We start from the raw sequence: 20,741 nt of genomic DNA, 5'->3' as shown, positions 1-20,741 counted from the left end.
AAAACCCACCAGACCAAACAAATGAAGACGAAACAGGCAGTCTACCTGAAAAAGAATTCAGAGTAATGATAGTAAAGATGATCCAGAATCTTGGAAAGAGAATAGAGAAAATATAACAAATGTTTAACAAGGACCCAGAAGAACAAAAGAGCAAACAAACAATGATGAACAACACAATAAACGAAATTAAAAATTCTCTAGAAGAAATCAATAGCAGAATAACTGAGGCAGAAGAATGGATAAGTGGCCTGGAAGATAAAATAGGGGAAATAACTACCGCAGAGCAGAATAAAGAATGAAAAGAATTGAGGACAGTCTTAGAGTCCTCTGGGACAACACCAAATGCACCAACATTCGAATTATACGGATCCCAGAAGAAGAAGAGAAAAAGAAAGGGTCTGAGAAAATCTTTGAAGAGATTATAGTTGAAAACTTCCCTAATATAGGAAAGGAAATAGTCAAGTCCAGGAAGTGCAGAGAGTCCCATACAGGATAAATCTGAGAGAAACACGCCAAGACACATAGTAATCAAACTATCAAAAATTAAATACAAAGAAAACATATTAAAAGCAGCAAGGGAAAAATAACATACAAGGGAATCCCCATAAGGTTAACAGCTGATCTTTCAGCAGAAACTCTGCAAGCCAGGAGGGAGTGGCAGGACATACTTAAAGTGATGAAAGGGAAAAACCTACAACCAAGATTACTCTACCCAGCAAGGATCTTATCCAGATTCGACAGGGAAATTAAAACCTTTACAGACAAGCAAAAGCTAAGAGAATTCAGCACCACCAAACCAGCTTTACAGCAAATGCTATAGGAACTTCTCTAGGCAGGAAACACAAGAGAAGTAAAACACCTACAAAAACAAACCCAAAACAACTTAGAAAGTGATAATAGGAACATACATACTGATAATTACCTAAAATGTAAATGGATTAGAACTTCCCTCGTGGCCCATTGGTTAAGAATCCGCCTGCCAGTGCAGGGGACACGGGTTTCAGCCCTGGACTGGGAAGATTCCACATGCTGAGGAGGAACTAAGCCCGTGCGCCACAACTACTGAGCCTGTGCTCTAGAGCCTGCGAGCCACAACTACTGAAGCCTGCGCGCCTAAAGCCCCTGCTCCGCAACAAGAGAAGCAACCTCAATGAGAAGCCCATGCACTGCAACAAAGAGTAGACCCTGCTCGCCGCAACTAGAAAAAGCCCGCACACAGCAACGAAGACCCAAGGCAGCCAAAAATAAATAAATAAATTTATTTTTTAAAATGTAAATGGATTAAATGCTCCAACCAAAAGACACAGACTGGCTGAATGGATACAAAAACAAGACCCATATATATGCTGTCTACAAGAGACCCACTTCAGACCTAGGGACACATACAGACTGAAAGTGAGGGGATGGAAAAAGATATTCCATGCAAATGGAAATCAAAAGAAAGCTAGAGTAGCAATACTCATATCAGATAAAATAGACTTTAAAATAAAGAATGTTACAAGAGACAAGGAAGGACACTACATAATGAGCAAGGGATCAATCCAAGAAGAAGATATAACAACTGTAAATACTTATGCACCCAACATAGGAGCACCTCAATACATAAGGCAAATGCTAACAGCCATAAAAGGGGGAATCGACAGTAACACAATAATAGTGGGGGACTTTAACACCCCACTTTCACCAATGGACAGATCATCCAAAATGAAAAACTATAAGAAAACACGAGCTCTAAATGAGACATTAAACAAGATAGACTTAATTGATATTTATAGGACATTCCATCCAAAAACAGAAGAATACACTTCCTTCTCAAGTGCTCATGGAACATTCTCCAGGACAGATTATATCTTGGGTCACAAATCAAGCCTTGGTAAACTTAAGAATACTGAAATCGTATCAAGTATCTTTTCCGACCACAACACTGTAAGACTAGATATCAATTACTGGAAAAAAACTATAAAAAATACAAATATATGGAAGCTAAACAGTACGCTACTAAATAACCAAGAGATCACTGAGGAAATCAAAGAAGAAATCAAAAAATACCTAGAAACAAATGACAATGAAAACACGATGACCCAAAACCTATGGGATACAGCAAAAGCAGTTCTAAGAGGGAAGTTTATAGCAACACAATCCTACCTCAAGAAACAAGAAAAACCTCAAATAAACAGCCTAAACTTACACCTAAAGCAATTAGAGAAAGAAGAACAAAAAAACCCCAAAGTTCCCAGAAGGAAAGAAATCTAAAGATCAGATCAGAAATAAATGAAAAAGAAATGAACGAAACAGTTGCAAAGATCAATAAAACTAAAAGCTTGTTCTTTGAGAAGATAAACAAAACTGATAAACCATTAGCCAGACTCATCAAGAAAAAAAGGAAGAAGACTCAAATCAACAGAATAAGAAATGAAAAAGAAGTAACAACTGACCCTGCAGAAATACAAAGGGTCATGAGAGATTACTACAAGCAACTCTATGCCAATAAAATGGACAACCTGGAAGAAATGGACAAATTCTTAGAAAAGCACAACATTCCAAGACTGAACCAGGAAGAAATAGAAAATATAAACAGACCAATCACAAGCACTGAAATTGAAACTGTGATTGAAAATCTTCCAACAAACAAAAGTCAAGGATAGCTCCAGAAAGCTTCACAGGCGAATTCTATCAAACATTCAGAGAAAAGCTAACACCTATCCTTCTCAAACTCTTCCAAAATACAGCAGAGGGAGGAACACTCCCAAACTCATTCTACGAGGCCACCATCACGCTGATACCAAAACCAGACAAAGATGTCACAAAGAAAGAAAACTACAGGCCAATGTCACTGATGAACATAGATGCAAAAATCCTCAACAAAATACTAGCAAACAATCCAACAGCACATTAAAAGGATCATACACCATGATCAAGTGCGATTTCTCCCAGGGATGCAAGGATTCTTCAATATATGCAAATCAATCAATGTGATACACCATATTTACAAACTGAAGGATAAAAACCATATGATACTCGCAATAGATGCAGAAAAAGCTTTGGACAAAATTCAACACCCATTTACGATAAAAACTCTCCAGAAAGTACGCATAGAGGGAACCTACCTCAACATAATAAAGGCCATATATGACAAACCCACAGCCAACATCGTTCTCAATGGTGAAAAACTGAAAGCATTTCCTCTAAGATCAGGAACAAGACAAGGTTGCCCACTCTCACTGCTATTATTCAACATAGTTTTGGAAGTTTTAGCCACAGCAGTCAGAGAAGAAAAAGAAATAAAAGGAATGCACATTGGAAAAGAAGAAGTAAAACTGTCATTGTTTGCAGATGGCATGATACTATACATAGAGAATCCTAAAGATGCTACCAGAAAACTACTAGAGCTAATCAATGAATTTGGTAAAGTAGCACAATACAAAATTAATGCACAGAAATCTCTTGCATTCCTATACACTAATGATGAAAAATTTGAAAGAGAAATTAAGGAAACACCCCCATTTACCACTGCAACAAAAAGAATAAAACACCTAGGAATAAACCTACCTAAGGAGACAAAAGACCTGTATGCAGAAAACTATAAGACACTGATGAAAGAAATGAAAGACGATACAAACAGATGGAGAGATATACCATGTTCTTGGATTGGTAGAATCAACATTTTGATAATGACTATACTACCCAAAGCAATCTACAGATTCAATGCAATCCCTATCAAACTACCAAAGGCATTTTTCACAGAACTAGAACAAAAAATTTCACAATTTGTATGGAAACACAAAAGACCCCGAATAGCCAAAGCAATCTTGAGAAAGAAAAACGGAGCTGGAGGAATCAGGCTCCCTGACTTCAGACTATACTACAAAGCTACAGTCATCAAGACAGTATGTTACTGGCACAAAAACAGAAACATAGATCAATGGAACAGGATAGAAAGCCCAGAGATAAACCCACAAACATATGGTTACCTTATCTTTGATAAAGGAGGCAAGAACATACAATGGAGAAAGACAGCCTCGTCAATAAGTAGTGCTGGGAAAAGTGGACAGCTACATATAAAGAATGAAATTAGAACACTCCCTAACACCATACACAAAAATAAACTCAAAATGGATTAAAGACCTAAATAGAAGGCCAGACACTATAAAACTCTTTTAGGAAAACATAGGCAGAACATGCTATGACATAAATCATAGCAAGATCCTTTTTGACCCACCTCCTAGAGAAATGGAAATAAAAACAAAAATAAACAAATGGGACCTAATGAAACTTAAAAGCTTTTGCACAGCAAAGGAAACCATAAACAAGACGAAACGACAACCCTCATAATGGGAAAAAATATTTGCAAACGAAGCAACTGACAAAGGATTAATCTCCAAAACATACAAGCAGCTCATGCAGCTCAATATCAAAAAAACAAACAACCCAATCCAAAAATGGGCAGAAGACCTGAATAGACATTTCTTAAAAGAAGATATACAGATTGCCAACAAACACATGAAAGGATGCTCAACATCATTAATCATTAGAGAAATGCAAATCAAAACTACAATGAGGTATCACCTCACACCAATCAGAATGGCCATCATCAAAAAATCTACAAACAATAAATGCTGGACAGGGTGTGGAGAAAAGGGAACCTTCTTGCACTGTTGGTGGGAATGTAAATTGATACAGCCACTCTGGAGAACAGTATGGAGGTTCCTTAAAAAACTACAAATAGAACTACCGTACGACCCAGCAATCCCACTACTGGGCATATACCCTGAGAAAACCATAATTCAAAAAGAGTCATGTACCACAATGTTCATTGCAGCTCTATTTACAATAGCCAGGACATGGAAGCAACCTAAGTGTCCATCGACAAATGAATGGATAAAGAAGATGTGGCACATGTATACAATGGAATAGTACTCAGCCATATAAAGAAATGAAACTGAGTTGTTTGTAGTGAGGTGGATGGACCTAGAGACTGTCATACAGAGTGAAGTAAGTCAGAAAGAGAAAAGCAAATACCGTATGCTGACACTTATATATGGAATCTAAAAAAAAATTGTGACGAACCCAGGGACAGGACAGTAATAAAGACGCAGCCGTAGAGAATGGACTTGAGGACACGGGGAGGGGGAAGGGTAAGCTGGGACGTAGTGAGAGAGAGGCATGTACATATACACACTACCAAATGTAAAACAGATAGCTAGTGGGAAGCAGCCACATAGCACAGGGAGATCGGCTCGGTGCTTTGTGACCACCTAGAGGGTGAGATAGGGAGGGTGGGAGGGACACGCAAGAGGGAGGGGGTATGGGGACATATGTATACGAATAGCTGATTCACTTTGTTATACAGCAGAAACTAACACACTATCGTAAAGCAACTGTACTCCAATAAAGATGTTAAATAAAAAAACAAACAAGACTGTGCTCCAAACCAGAGACGCCCAGCGGCAGGAGCACCCAGGAGGCCGGCCCGGAACCTTGCTCAGTTCTGCAACAGTCTAGTCACACCTGCGGGCGGCAGCCACTCCAAGAACGATCATGGGGTCAGGAAAAAGTCCTGATGTAGGTCTGTGAGCCAAGGTCAAACCGCAGACCCAGGGACGCCCCCGCCCACCCGTCGCCCCACCCCCGGCGCATGCCTCACGGCGCCCATAGGGCCCAGGCCCAGCCTCCCACCCCCATCCCCGCACTCACAGAGGCCCCAGGGGAGTAGTGGGCAAAGGCTCCCCACAAAGCCACTGCGGGTGAGTGGAAGCTACACTTTACAAACAGCCTCCTGGAAAGCAGCAGATAAAAATAAACTGTCCTGGCCAAGAGGTGCGCAGCCTTCAGAGAGTTCGGGAAAGAAGTAAAAGCAATGAGCCATTAAAATACCACCTTCGGAGAAATAACTTAAGAAAAGTGTATCCCATGAAACTAACGTTCAAACACCAGCCTCAGTTCCACCACCTGCCACCCCAACCTCGGGTAGAGAGTAAAGGAATACAATTGTGCAACAGTGCACTTCCTATCACTCTTACACAAACACGCGCCCACTCATACCTGTTGCCAAGTAACACCGTAAGACAAACAGCACCATCCCTGCCTCTGAAAAATCACCTGGAAGCTTGAGCTCCCCAGTGCAAAGCTGCTGCCTACACATTTACCTGGGTGTAAGGGCCCAGGTGTGAGAGCCCAGGTGTGAGCGCCTAGGTGTGAAGTCCTAAGTGTGACAGCCCAGGTGTCCCAGCTGGTTGTTCTCCAGAACATGGGGGCAAAAGGCCACAGCAGTCTTGAGTCCTCTCATTCCACCAGTAATAAAACATGCTTATTTTGTCCTTAAAATAGGTTTTTGCTGCATTAAAACTGCACACAAACCACACAGCCGGAAGGAAAGAGGGACAAGTTCACCCCAACCCTGGCTGGTTTCCAGCCTGCAGATGCACGGGAGCACCGAGGCTCACAGGGGTTCGAGCAACAGAGAACAAGCCAGTGTCAATCAGCCCATCGATGATGAACGCTCCCAACTACAGTGGGTGCTGTTTTCCCCCCCACGAAGCCTTTACCAATCTCTCCAAGGTGCCCCGAAGGGCTCTCCAGAGTCCCAGGGATCGCCTCTCAAGACACGGACGCCGAATGAACTGAACACGAGCAATAGGGCAACGCTAACCCTCCCGCTGCCTGCATCCCAGGCTTCCCCCAGCTGGTGGGCCTTGCTGGAGGGATACCTCACCCAGACGTGCCGGGAGGCTGTGTCCGTGCCTGTCCCGCGTGTCCAGTGCCTGGTGTGGACCCATAACCGCCCCAGGCCCTGGGCTCCGGGCAGGGACAGCTGTGCTGTGGTGGACGTCCTGGAGCTGCTGCTGCACTTCTGAGTGGGGCCCTGCCCGTCCTTCGTCCTCACAGCCTGGCACCTCCGGGAGCTGCAGGGCCATTGCTCAGGCTGCCCGCCACAGCCCCTGCCGGGACAGCCGGTCGAAATGCACGGTTGGAAAAAACCACGGTCATAGATGTGCTTGACGTACAAGTTGTACCCCGTTTTCTTCACTTTGCATTGTGTAAGCGAGTTACCAAGTAAGCAAAAACCTCTTTATAACCTCGTTTTTAATGTCTGTCTAATGAGTATTTTCATACGTTTTGAATAAATAACCACCTGAATGCCGTGAGAGGGAGTCACCTATGCCATGATCTGGTCCCCAGGGAAGCCCTAATCACCCCTCCGGCTTTCTCTCTATTGTTAAATGTGCATTTGACAGTAGTTCAGTTGCTGAAGGCAAGGTTTCAAACGCAGTTATGTGTGGGGAGAGAGGCAAAGCCGGGCTCCCAAGTCAACTGTTGTGCAGGTTCTCCCCGGCGCCCACAAGGTAGGCATCACCCAACCCCCATTTCACAGAAAGGAAAACCGAGGCACAGTCAGTGTAAATAACCTGCCCAGGCTCTCACAGCTGGAAGGGATGGCGTGGGGATTTAAATCAGGTCCATTTGGCCGAAGCCCACGGTTCCCCACTGTACTGTGTTGCCAAGAGTATCAGAGCCCAAAGCTACTTTTTTCTTTGACAAGACTGTGGAAGGAACACGAACTGCCTTTTCTACAGGGTAACGTGGAACTTAGACCCTTCCTCGGATTATATGAGTACAAGCCACAGGAAGGAAGCCCCTGGAGACCTGCCGTTTCCAGGCTGGGAACCGTTGGGGTGACAATGCAGGAGGAGCGGGGGCTCAAGCAGCCTGTGGGTGTCTCAGACCCCGAGGGTGTGGCGTGGGGCCTGAGCTCTGAGAGGGGCTTCTGTTCCGAGCCGACAAGTCCCGCTTCCAGCGCTGGCGCCTTCTGTGGCTCAGCCCGTGGGTGTGGCCTCTTGACGCCCGTCTGCCCTGAGCATGCAGAGTGGGAACCGGTGCCAGCAGCACGTCTCTGGGAAGGTGACCAGCGAGCCACACCCCTGAGCTCTGGCCAGGACGGTGAGGGCCAGCGTGGCAGAGCCGGCTGTCCCGGCAGGGGCTGTTGCGGGCAGCCTGAGCAGTGGCCCTGCAGCTCCCGGACGTGCCAGGCCGTGAGGACAAAGGATGGGCAGAGCCCCACTCAGAAGTGCAGCGGCAGCTCCAGGACGTCCACCACAGCACAGCTGTCCCTGCCCGGAGCCCAGGGCCTGGGGCGGTTATGGGTCCACACCAGGCACTGGACACGCGGGACAGGCAGGGACACACAGGAGAGAAGGGATAGCAAATCTTAATACAGGGACTATACTTGGTAGTATCACTTTTCTCTTCTTCATTCTTTACAGAAGGTCTAAATTTTCCACCATGATCCCGTGTTATTTTTATTTCAGAAAAATACTTCAAAAATGAGTAATCAAAAAGGCCAAGCCTGAGGTAAGATGAACAGGGAAAATAAGATTTTAGTTGACACTCACAAGGCTAGGATCTTCTAAAGCAACGACACACCCAGCCCAGCCCCCAATCAACTTTTGTTGTGGTTGTGGTGATGCAGTGCCCGAAGTTTCACTGATCCAATCAATTAAAATAATAAGTTTGACAACATGAAAATTAAGATAGGAAGGTCTGACATGCTCTTTAAGGTTTGCTGGAAATCTTCACTCCGGCTCAGGGTCCAGATAAGGATGGGTAAACAAGCTTGCCGGGTGAAATTGAAGATTTTAGATTTGAGGCATTGATGGGTTCATAACGTTGATGACACTGTCAGGAAAAACAATAAGAAGAAACTAAATAAGTGAGCCTGCCTGGATGACGTCTGTTTTCTGCACCAGGTACGTATGAGACCAGCTGGGCAGTTGACTCGTGGTGGGCTTCCAGCTCCACCCCCAACTGAGCCGGAACTTGGAACTGAGCCAGACCTCAGGGAGGTCTACCAGTCAGGGAGGAGATAAGACAGCCGAGCTGCCGACAGCACGGCTGTGTCCCCTAAATGCACGTTGAAACCCTAGTCCCCCAGGTGATCACGGTCAGGAGGTGGGGACGGGGTCCTGAGGGTGGCGCCTCGTGGTGGGATTGGGGCCCTGTAGGAAGGGACGTGCAGCTTGCTTCTTCCTCCCCTCTCCATCACATGAGGGCACAGCGAGAAGGCGGCTGTCTGCAAGCCAGGAAGAGATCTCTCACCAGATGAGATCTGCAGCACCTGCACCCTGACCTTGGACTTCCAGCCTCCAGAACGATGAGAAACGTCTGCTGTTTAAGCCGCCCAGTCCATGGTATTCTGTTACAGAAGCCCAGAGGGACTAAGACAGATGGCTCAGCCAAATTAGGATCACGTGGAGAGGGTTTAACAGAGGGACCACTTAAAAGGGTGTGTGGAGGACGCAAGGAACCGCTGGGGCTCCGCGGGAGGTCCCGGTTAGCGTCCAAGGCCCCAGAAGATGGAGACGCTGGGGGGGGGGGGCAGGGCGGGGACCTGCAGCCCCAGGACAGGGCCAACTGGGAGGGGGTCCGAGGAAGGAAGCCCAGACACCCCTGCTCCTTCTCAGTGCCTGCTGGGCTCCCATTGCCAGTGGACCAGGGCCACTTGCCAGGGAGCTGCCAGGACGCCAGACCAGCCTGTGGCTCGAGCAGGATGGGGAGAGCAGACAGCACCCCTGGAAAGACAGAGACCACCAGGCCATGTCCCGCCAGCAAAGCGACCAGCCTGCTCTGGGCCCCTCTGCTGAGCTCTGTTTCTTGCATAAAAATCTGAATATTGGGCTACATTACCCTCACACCAACAGTTTCGCCTGCCAGCTTAAGTCCTTGTTTAGCTCTCTGATGGGTGACGGTCTCTTCTTCATTTCTGTGATGAATGTTCTCTCCCTTGTTACACTTCCTACTTTCACCTGGACCTCATAAATTTAATTTGTTGTTTCAAAGTCTAGCAGCAGAACAGCTTTTCAAAATGCTGAAAAGCCGTCATTTTAGAGCTGGTGAGGGAAAATAATTGGTTTTGCTCATAATTTATTTCTTCTAGCTTTGGAAGCAAAACCCTGGCTTTCTAAGAGCTGCAATGAGTAAAAACACCAGGGAATTTCATATTCCCCCTGGGGCGATGGGAGAAGTCTGTTTTGGACAGAGACTAAACACCACAGTGCAGGCAGCTCTGGATCAGCGTCGATTTTTTAGGGAGCCCCATTAAGTTGCTTTCTTTTCATGCTTCACAAAGCACACGGCCAGGACAGTGAACCGCATCTCATTTTGAAACTGTCTTTAAGGGTCTTCTTTTGTTTACCAAGTAAGTGATGAGCGCAATTATAAACACTGATTTTCAGTGGTTTCCCTCCTAGCCACTCATCGTTCCTGTGCTGAAGTCATCCCGTGGAATCCCACTAATGGACACCTCGCATCTGTGTCTGGCTGTCCTGTGTGTTCCACACCAAGCAGGGCATGACTTCGAGTTCCCAGAGGACAAGAGCGACCTGCCATGCTCGTGATGCGCAGGTCTCCAGGAGTCCAGCACGGCTCACGCATATTTGCTTCAATTAATAGATGGGATCGATTCCATAAGCTCTGCAGTGCTCCCTGGAATCCCATAGGTGGATCTCGCCGTTCCCTAAGCAGTGAAGACGAGAGCAGGCCCTCTGCTGCTCTGAACCTTCTGGACATGCCTGTGTCCACTGCATGGTTCAAAAGGAGGACACCAGACAGAAAGGCCAGGCTGGGCCTGGGAAGAATGGCTGCTGGCATTTGTGAACACTGACCACGTGTGGGCACCGGGTCCAGTGCTTTACCTCATCATCTCGTAATTCAAACAATTACATGAATTGCTACTCAGTCAGCACTGAGTACTCAATGGGAGCATTCTACTCCCATTTTAGAGGTGAGCAAACAGAGGGGGCGGCAGGCTGGGTGCCCTGCATCCTTAGGTCTCACTCCCAAACCTAGGCCCACCCCTGCAGGCCAGTCTTTCCAAACCCAGTGGGGTGATCACCCTTCTCCTTCCCAAAGCTCTACAGGGAACTAAATTACAGATTCAGAAATGTCCCAAGGAAAATAATGCTTCTGGCTGTTAGCTGTAATTCTCCATAGTTAGACACTGCAAAGACCTACACTGGTAATGAGCTAGTAAACCGGCACATTTTCCCATGAACTATTTCTCCAAATTGCATCTAAAAATATGACTGTGAATTCAAATGAGCCTGAGAATCTTTCGAAATTTATACTCAAATGCACTAAAGTGTGGACTTAACTATTTATCTTATTCACATTTTCAGTGCTTTTAGCCACAACTAATAGTAATATTGGTTGTGTGCATTTAATTAACATAGATTTACCCCTCAAACTGGCAAGGGGGTTGCTTTGAACACCCTGGGGGGTGCTCCTTTAAAAGCAAGTGTTTCGGGCTTCCCTGGTGGCGCAGTGGGTTAAGAATCCACCTGCCAGTGCAGGAGACACGGGTGCGAGCCCTGGTCCAGGAAGATCCCACGTGCCGCGGGGCGCCTAAGCCCGTGCGTCACAACTGCTGAGCCTGCGCTCTAGAGCCCGCGAGCCACAACTACTGAGCCCACGTGCCACAACTACTGAAGCCCGCGTGCCTAGAGCCCATGCTCCGCAGCAAGAGAAGCCACCGCAATGAGAAGCCCGCGCACCGCAACAAAGAGTAGCCCTCGCTCGCTGCAACTAGAGGAAGCCCTCACGCAGCAACGAAGACCCAACGCAGCCATAAATAAATAAATAAATAAATAATTTTTAAGTGTATGGGTTAAGAAAAAAAGTCCTATTTCAGTCTCATACACTAATTACTCAAAGGCTCTCAAAACAAAACAAAACAAAAAAGCAAGCGTTTAATTGCCACAGAGATGTACGTGTGAACAGCTCAGCACCACATGTGGGAGCCCTGAGCCTGGCTGACCCGCTCCCGTCTCCTCGCGGCCTCAGTGCAGACTCCCGGGTGAGTCTACAGAGCTTGCCCTGACTGAGGACCCAGGAGTGCACTCAGCTCCAACCTCTGGGGCAGGGAAGAGAAGGCATCTCCAAGGGCCGCCCCTGGGGCGGGGGCGCGCACAGCCGTGATGTGTGACTGGAGAGAACAGCGCCTCCTCCATCTGGGCGGGGCCCCTCTGTCTGCACCATCTGTGCCTGCACCTGCAGTGCCCACACCTGCAGTGCCCACCGCTGGGCTACAGGCTGGGGTAAATCTGACAGAGCCTGGTGTGTTAGGACCGCAGCCTGCGTGTAGCTGTGCCCATGGGCACTCCACCCCCGCTGCAGCTGCACTTCGTCCGGCTGGCCGGGGCCTGCCCTGGTCCGCATTTCCACGCTGGCCCTTCACACTGCGGGGTCCACTTCAGCGTCACCTGCTGTCTCCCTGCAGAGGGCCTCAGACTCCTAAGTCACTGACATCACCCTCAAACAGAAGACTCAGCCTGGAGCTCAGGCTACCAGCCAAGTGTCCCCGGGGCTGCGAAGGCACCTGGCTCCCTGCCTGAGTCTACAACACAAGGCACGTCCGCAGGTGGGGCCTCGTGGGTGAGGAGCTGGCTGCACGCCCCCTCCATCATCCGGGGAACAGGGCTTGCGAGCGCTGGGATTTCTAAGGAGGGCGCCCCTCCCCCCCCGCGCCTGAGGAGGGCTGGCAAGTGCAGGGCTCGGGGACATCTGGCACAGCGCCCTCCCTTCTCCAGGAATGGAGGCAGCACAGACCCTGGGACTTCGGGGCAGTGACGTGGTGGCCCCAGGCCTCCCTGTGCACCCTGGGGGTGCCCAAACACCTACCCACCACTGGTGCCTCTTCCACCCTTAAAATCTCACGAGTTTTTCCTTCCATTCAGATCAACCAAACAAGTATGTGCCCGCATCTATCTACAGGGTTACATCTTCAGTTATGGCCATCTGACATCTAGTGATAATGTGTCACATTTATCAAGTATTTCCCTTTTTTTTGGCTGCATTGGATCTTCGTCGCTGCACGCGGGCTTTCTCTAGTTGCGGCGAGCAGGGGCTACTCGTCGTTGCAGTGCGCGGGCTTCTTATTGCGGTGGCTTCTCTTGTCACGTAAGGCACATGGGCTTCAGTAGTTGTGGCTCGTGGGCTCTAGAGCGCAGGTTCAGTAACTGTGGTGCACGGGCTTAGTTGCTCCGCGGCACGTGGGATCTTCCCGGACCAGGGCTCGAACCCGTGTCCCCCGTATTGGCAGGCAGATTCTTAACCACTGCTCCACCAGGGAAGTCCCTATCAAGTACTTCTTGAGTTCCAACCACAGAGTGCTTTCCATAAATGACCTCATTTAATCCTCACAACAACCAGCAAGATAGAAGTCCCCATTTCACAGACGGGGAAACTGAGGCTCTGAGAGGTTAAATGATCTGTCTGAGGCTGCACAGCCAGTAATCGGTGCGGGGACTGGAATCCAGGTCTGATCCTGGCTGTATGGTCACAAAATACCCGAGTAAATCATACCGTCAGAGTGCCTGGCACTATGGTACTTCATACGCCAGCCTCTCCTCTGGAAGATGGAGAGCAGAGTTTTGTTATAAATGTCGAAATGACATTCGTGGGCTCCTGTAGGGCTTTCCGCCACCATGTGCCACCTGAAGTGCCTACAGCCTTAGCTGGTGCTTGGTGGGCAGCAGCATCGTCCTGAGAGTCAGGACTGCAACAGCAGGTAACCCACCGGGTTTGATCTGCCCAGAAGCACTGCAAGCATAATTTGTTTTCTAAAATTCAAGTCCAAACACCAGAAAAGCAGCAGTTATTCACTTAGTCCTGCCCAGTCCTGCCCCAATGCTGCACCCCAGGGTCGGGTGCCCCCTCCTTCCGTCCCGCTGTGTGACACAAGCGTTGCTGGCACAAACAGGGTGTCGGGCCCCCAAACCAGGTGAGCTCACACACAGAACGTCATCAAGACAGAAAACCTGCTACGGTTTCCAGAGTAAGACTCAGACTCCATAGCCATCTGGCTGCCATTTCACAAGCTCTCTGCAAAATCTGGCTATAATTCTACCAAGTTGTGAACAGTAGTTAATTTTTTTTAAGGTTTAGCTAAGTGAATTGAAGAAAATCGAAATACTTGCTAAAGCTTGCCACAGCTGAGAATGAAAAAGGGCTGCAGTGCTACAAAAGGAGACTGCGTTGGAAGGGGGAGGGGGCCAACTTGGAGAAACTAAAAGAAAGACAGAAGAACACAAAGAAAGAGCAAGGCTTCACTCCCACACGGCATTTGCACAGAATTTAAGATTGCTGCTAAGGTGTGGTTTGTTAAATTGATTTATGGAGCAAACTGGTCTAACCTACTTGAAACCACAAACACTGCTTTATTACAAGCATCCACTTTCAAACTACCAATTAATATGCTAATTACTAACATTTATATATTTATATACATGTTATATACATGTTATATATACATATGTGTATATATATATATATATAAAGTAAGGTCCCTAAGGAAGAATAGGAGACCAAAAATGTGTCTGTCTGGCTTTAGCTACATTCTTTAAAAAAATAAAACTGGACATGTTTTCTAGATCTTTCATCAGTCCCAAGAAACCAGCTCCCTTATTTCTGTTACTTCATACTGACTTCTCTGGGGCATTTTTCTGGGCACCAAAGAGCCACACACACAGTCGCCGGTGGGTGGTCCTCTGGCTCTGCGAGCGAGTGTGGCTCTTAGGCGAGGACAGACCGGAGCAGGCAGCAGCCAGCTGCCCACGGCCGCTTTCCGGCGCAGCCGGGGAGGAACGGCAGTGCCAGCCCCGCCGCCCTTCAGCTCCACGCTAAACCCCACAACCTCACTCTGTCAGAAAGCCTGCAAGCCTTCTTTTTCTTCTTCAGATATTAATGATGGAAATCTCTACAATCACGTTTTATACAACGCTAATACTCGCTGACGACGGATCTGCACCTTCGGGTTCTGTGTGTAGAGAAGGGCTCCTTCCTGATTTATCGAGGCTTTGCTCTGAAGCCTCCAGGAACAGGGGAGCCGGGCCCTCGCGGCAGATACAAGCTCGCCGACCCCTGAGCTCTGAAGGTCACTGCTGGGCAGGCACTGCCGGGAGGCGACCCACGGCGGGTAAGCCAGGGCCAGGGCCCCTCCGCGGCCCCTGCGCGCTCCCAGGACAATAAGCATGCTTTCCCGGTGAACGCTTTCATCAAATTTCGTTTGAAGAAAAGATTCTCCCACTTTAAAAATGCTGGTCTGTTCAATCCATTCACTTTTCAAACAGGAAAACTGAGACCCAGGGAGCTGAGGGAATAGCTGCTGTCAGCCACTGGTCACAGCAGAGCCGAGCAGGGAAGGTGGGAGCTCTGCTGTCGGCCTCACCGGGCACAGCCCTCTGCACCCTCACAGCCTGCGGAGGCCGCTCAGGAAGGTGGGCGGAGAAACGCACAGAACCAGAGCAAAGCCACTCCATCTATCCCTCTCATCACTGTTTCGGTTTCATAAAACCCTCAGAAAGGTCAGCATGCCAAAATAGCTCGATTTCTTTTTTTGTATCTTATTTCCCTTCTTATGATAACTAAAAACACCCTGGTATGTGATGGAAAAACAGGATTGAGGGTAACTGCATCATCTTAAAAAGATAAACTCCTGCCAAGATGGCAGAACATTTGAAATTATAATATTTGCACTTTGGCACGTGCAGATACAAACATGATCTTACATTTAATCCAGCATTATCCAAAACCACACTTCACTTATGTGTGAGGCCTAATTGCAAACGCAGTGAGCGCCAGGAAATACTTAACACAAACCAACATCCGGAGCCCTGCACACAGGCCTGAGCCCCAGCCTGCCTTGCCTTGTGACTGTGGGGCTGAGCACTGCCACAGGGGGAGGGGGCAACCCCCTCCCAGGCTGAACCTGTATGTGACCTCAGAGCATCCGTCAGAAGTAAGCATTTGGATACCCTGCAGGGTAGATCTCTGGTGTCCTTCACCCAGTCCTTAACTTGAAGAGCCAATTTTAGTTCCTAGCTAACAGCTTCCCAGTCCTTTGCCAAAAGTGCAGCCAGGACCGTGGCTGATGTGTCTGGAGCCCTACCCACCTCCAACCTCCACAAGTCGGAGGAGCCCTCTCCCCTTCCCTGAGGGGTGCTCCTCGGCGGGCTCCGCGCCCACTGCCGGCGCGGCACGCCAGGTCCCAAGACTCGGGGAGGCGTGTGGGGGCCGTGGCTGTGTCGTCATAGACCGAGGGGCTTGCTGTGAGCCTGGCACACAAAGGGTGGGGCTGTGCAGAGGTGCGACCCTGGGGGGCTCCGCCTTCCCCCACAAACCCACCCAGAACAATCACCAAGCCCAGACGAGCACCATGCGAAGCATTCAGAGCCCTCCCGCGCAGCTCAGTGTTTCACGGTCAGAAAGTCCGTTTCCACCTGAGACACTTGGCTGTCCTCTGTCACTGCTGGATCCAACAGCCTCATTATCCAGTCGGCTTTGGGAATTTGATGGTTTCCTCTTTTTCTAAGATTTTACTTAACATGTTTTTTAACTTATCTCATCACCATCCCTTTAAAAAAGCAAATAGGAATAGTTTAACTCCCCAAATATCAGTACCTAACCCTCTACCCAGCTGAGTAACATCGAGGGGCAGTTAGACATGTAAAAACATCTGGCTTTTTGGGGAACCACCATCCTGTCTCCTGCCTGGCCTTTGTCACATCACGGGGACCCACATGAGAATGCTTCCAGAAGGTGCTAGGGGCAGGTGGTGCCCACATCGTTCCACTGCCAGCCTTCCCGGGCTCCTGGCAACACCGAGGCAATGCCAGGTGGAGCCAACAAAGGTCCGAAGAGGGGGCGGGTGGGGTGCAGCCACTGGCCACGTCGGTGCTTCCATCAAACTCTACCCTCCAAAATAACTGCTCAGAACACACGCAAAGCCCAGAAAACCTCTCGCTCCTACATAAACCCTCCTTCCAAGTAAAATTCACATGTCTTTTCCTCCTCTTCCCTACACCCTTCCCAGGACTGACACGGTCACCTTCCGTCCCAGAGAGGCGTCTGTGGGGCCTCAAATTAGTGCCATCTCGAAACATCGCCAGAGGACTGCTTCCTGAGCCTTTGCACCAGCTACTGGAGTGGTGCAGACACAACACAAGACCCCCTGAGGGGAAGCAAGGAGCCGCGGTCAAGGAGCCCACGACCAGTGGACTGTCCGCCGCTCCCAGCTGCTGTCCCCTCCGGATCTCATCATGCCCCCTTTTCCTTTAAGACCCTCAGATTTTACAAGACATAATTCAGCAGTAATAACAGCTGGAGACCAAGCCTGGTCAGACGCCCACACACACCTGAGCCAGGCCAGCTCCGCTAGACGCAGGAGCGGGACGGTGATGCTGGACCTGGCCTTCTGGCGTCCTCTCTGCCCTTCTCTGTGCGGCTGGATGCACTTCTCCCACTCAGAGCCCAGCTCTGACCTGAGGTCACTTCAGTGAACTCTTTCCCACGAGAAGCTCAAAGGTGATTCCCACGCCTGGGGCGGGGCCTTTGCCAAAACAAAGGTGCACATTCAATTTCTTTGCGAAGCTTCCTTTGATCGGCAAATATAAATCGTGTGATCTGATGAGTTTTTGTTTTTGCTTTGTCTGCCAGGAAGCTCAGCACTCACTTTAGTATTAAGACATAACTGTGTCACCTCTGTTAGCAAAGCATTTACATTTTAATTGGAACATCTGCACTCTGGGCCTTTGCCAAAATGTTTGACCCCGAGCAGCTGGCAACTGAGCTCCAGCTGACCAGCTTGCTGAGTGAGAGGACGGTGGTAAATTTAGCCTGCTGAGTGCCATCAGTGCTCGATGTTACTCCACATTATTTCATTTACTCCTCCCGGCCCTATGGGGTAGGCACTGCGCTGCCCGTTTTATATTTGAGGAAACTGAGACTCAGAAATGTAGACTTCCAAGGCACATGTCAGCCACTCACTCTCGCAGGAATTCCTGGTCCTACCGGAACGTCCAGTAGATCAGAAGATACAAGCCTGAGATCCTCACCAACACCCAGGGAGAGCCCACAACAAACTGGACAGCAACACGGCCAGAGGCTCAGGCCAGCCTGTGTCATGTTCTAGGGGGACTCTGAGACGCCAGCAGGGCACAGTGACAAGAAATGAGGAATCTGGGGACTGGGTGTGTCCTCCTGGAGCGAGAAAGCAAAAGGGAGTCTCGGCCATTGACTGCACCCTCTTGGGTGAGAGGCACAGAGGACCCGGCTTCAGTTCCACATACAGAGAACATTCCAGCATCTTGAGGTTCCCACCTGCATCAGAGATGAGGATTCCTGAAGCACAAGCTTTGAGCACAGCTTTGGACCTTTTAGCAAATCGCCGCGAGCAACACGTGAAGACCCTGGAGGAGTCCGGCTGGCTGCCCTCCAGCGTCACTCTCTGCAAGCACGTGCTCGTTGGACAGAGGCAGCCTCTGTCCCCGGAGAAATGAACTATCTCTGAGGTGCTCAGAGGGCCAATGCGGAGGAAGAAGACAGGCCAGAATGACCTTGCATGGAAGCCCCAGCTGTCACCCCCCACCAGTGCCCCCCTGTGCCAGCAGCCGGGAGGGCGTGGGCTTGATCAGCGCTCCTCGTGTGTCTCCCACCGTCGCGGCCACTTGGTCACACCATCACTCCCCAGGACGCGTGCACGGGGGGTGGTCACTGGCTGAGTGGGAAAGCGGCCCAGGCGTGTCCAGAGCCCTCCTCCCCCAGGGCAAGGCCACCAAGCAAGTGCAGGCAGGCAGACCGCTAAGCAGCCCGGAAATGCACAGAACCGCCTGCTCTCCCCTCCGCGGACCTCAGAGTCCCCCGTCCTGCTCACCGCACAGCAGACACCCCACGGCATTCACCTCTGTGCAGGCAAAGGTGACTTTCTTCCTATTGGTTTATTTTTGCTTCCTTTTCTGGAAGACCCAAGCCCCTCAGAGCGGTCTTCTAATGGGTCAGACAGCAGATTCACCTTGGAAATGGAGGACCCTTAATGCAGAGTTCTGGGAACACTGAGTTCACCCCATCGCTGCGCCCTAACGTCCTCTGTCCACCTTCAGAGCCGTCAACCGTAAGTCTACCCACAGCCCTGCCCCGTCCACAGCGCTTTGCAGACACTTGTCAAGGGCTGTGCTTGGCTCCGTGCACCGTCTGCAGCAATAAACGTAAAGGCTAATCGACCCCCTGGGAAAGCCACGGTCCCTGAATAAGAATGTCCGTTTACCTCGTGTGTGCTCTCGGAAGGGAGAGACCCACAACCAACACTTGTCGCTCCTCCCCCAGGAGTTTTCTCTGTGGATCCAATTCCTCCGTAAATAATGCAAGGGCAGCAGATTCACGAAGGCCGGCAGATCTACAGACTCCAAGGGAAGGAAACCCAGAGCGCACAAAACGCGGGCCTGGTATCAGTTACGACAACAGCGCTGAGCTAAACTTAAGACCCGGAGGAGCCGGGCGGCCCGTCCCTGCCCAGCGCCCCGCAGATAAAGCCCTGCTTGGACGCCCGCCGCGCAGGCCAGGAGGACGGCCCGCCACTACTCATCCAGGTCCACGTGGAGCCCACCGGCTGCGGGGATTCGATGAGAACACGGGCGATGGTGGGGATTAAAATGGAGGCTGTCGTCGCTCTGCCCTAGACACGGGCAGCTCCCACTCCTGCCCCTCTGCACCCGGGGTCCCCCCCAGAGGCCCCCGTGGCACCAGGTGACCCTGACCCCAGGTCCCACGCCACGCCCCAGCAAGGGTGCTGCCCTGCCTCTCGGGCCCTGCGTGGCCTCTGGCAGGTGCCGTGACTTCCCCTGGGTTTGTTCCCCGGATGCTGTTGTCAAGGAAGTGCCAAATGAAACAGTGGACCTTTGAAGCCCCAGAACAGACCTGGCCTTGGAGCAAGTGGACAAAGCCATGGGGCCTGGCCGTACCCCGCACTGCCGCCCAATCGCAGTGAGACCACTGGTGATGGCGTCTCTCGCTCCCAGAAGCGCCCCGCCCTGAAGGACTCAAGTGCTGCTGCCCAACTCCCGCTCAGTGCTTCCCTTCATCCACGTCAGGAAGGCTCACTGACACTTGCCAGTAAAATCCCCGCACACGTAGGCGTTCCATGAACAGGAGCTGAATGGTGAAAGGCCCAGGTCTGGGGGTCAGAAGCCCTGGGTTTTAGTTTTACTAAATCCCCCCCTTGTAAACTTGACCAAGTCAATACATCTCAAAAATTCAGAAAGATTATGAGGCTCAGGGCACGTGTCCAACTTTGTCACAGTTCCCTGAAGCCAGAACTCTGCAATGTTCCAAAAGGAACAATGCAACAGCTCTGATGAACACTTCAGGGTATTTTTCAAAATCACAGATTTGCAACACCTACTGCTATAGAAAAGCAAAGCGCCTCAGGTCTGAGAGATAATGAGCCCCTGACAGCTGTTTGGGGAGGGGCTCTCAGCCCTTCCTTTGTGAGATGGGGAAACGTCTGCTTCAGCTGACCGTGGGCAACCTCCAATATCTGTGTGTTTTATTTGAGCACACCAGACTTTTTAAAGAAAAGACCAAGTGGTCCAGCAAGTTTTAGTGTTATTTCATTTCTCTCTTTTAAAGCAAACTTTCTCCTGATCCCCAAGCAACATGGGGTTCCTTGCTTAAGCCCATTGCTTCAACGGTGATTCAGACCTCACTTTCTAAGTGTGGCCCCAGAGGGTCCAAACCTGCAGCCACATTCTAACACCATCCCCAGTGACTCAATAACGTCTCAGTTTGAGAACCTATTTTAGACAACATGCTGCTCACGAGGCAGATATCCCTAGGGCAAACATGCCACGCCTGAAATCACATTGGATTCCCCGTTGCGCATGCTTGGCCGGAACGCCACGGTTTGGGTGAGTGTG

At 49.7% G+C, this 20,741-nt stretch overlaps 1 protein-coding gene across 1 annotated transcript in view; it reads right to left on the bottom strand.

The window, feature by feature from the left end:
• The window catches only part of PTPRN2 (protein tyrosine phosphatase receptor type N2), a 701,491-nt gene that overhangs the window by 653,645 nt on the left and 27,105 nt on the right, over positions 1–20,741 (bottom strand). The gene's annotated exons all lie outside the window — the stretch shown is intronic.

This window comes from Delphinapterus leucas, chromosome 9, assembly GCF_059928025.1.
Source record: "Delphinapterus leucas isolate spDelLeu-1000000601 "Yukka" chromosome 9, BTC_Dleu_Yukka2, whole genome shotgun sequence".
Classification (NCBI taxonomy): Eukaryota; Metazoa; Chordata; class Mammalia; order Artiodactyla; family Monodontidae; genus Delphinapterus; species Delphinapterus leucas.
Note: the sequence above shows the minus strand (reverse complement) of the source record. Positions and strands in the feature narration are given on the sequence as shown.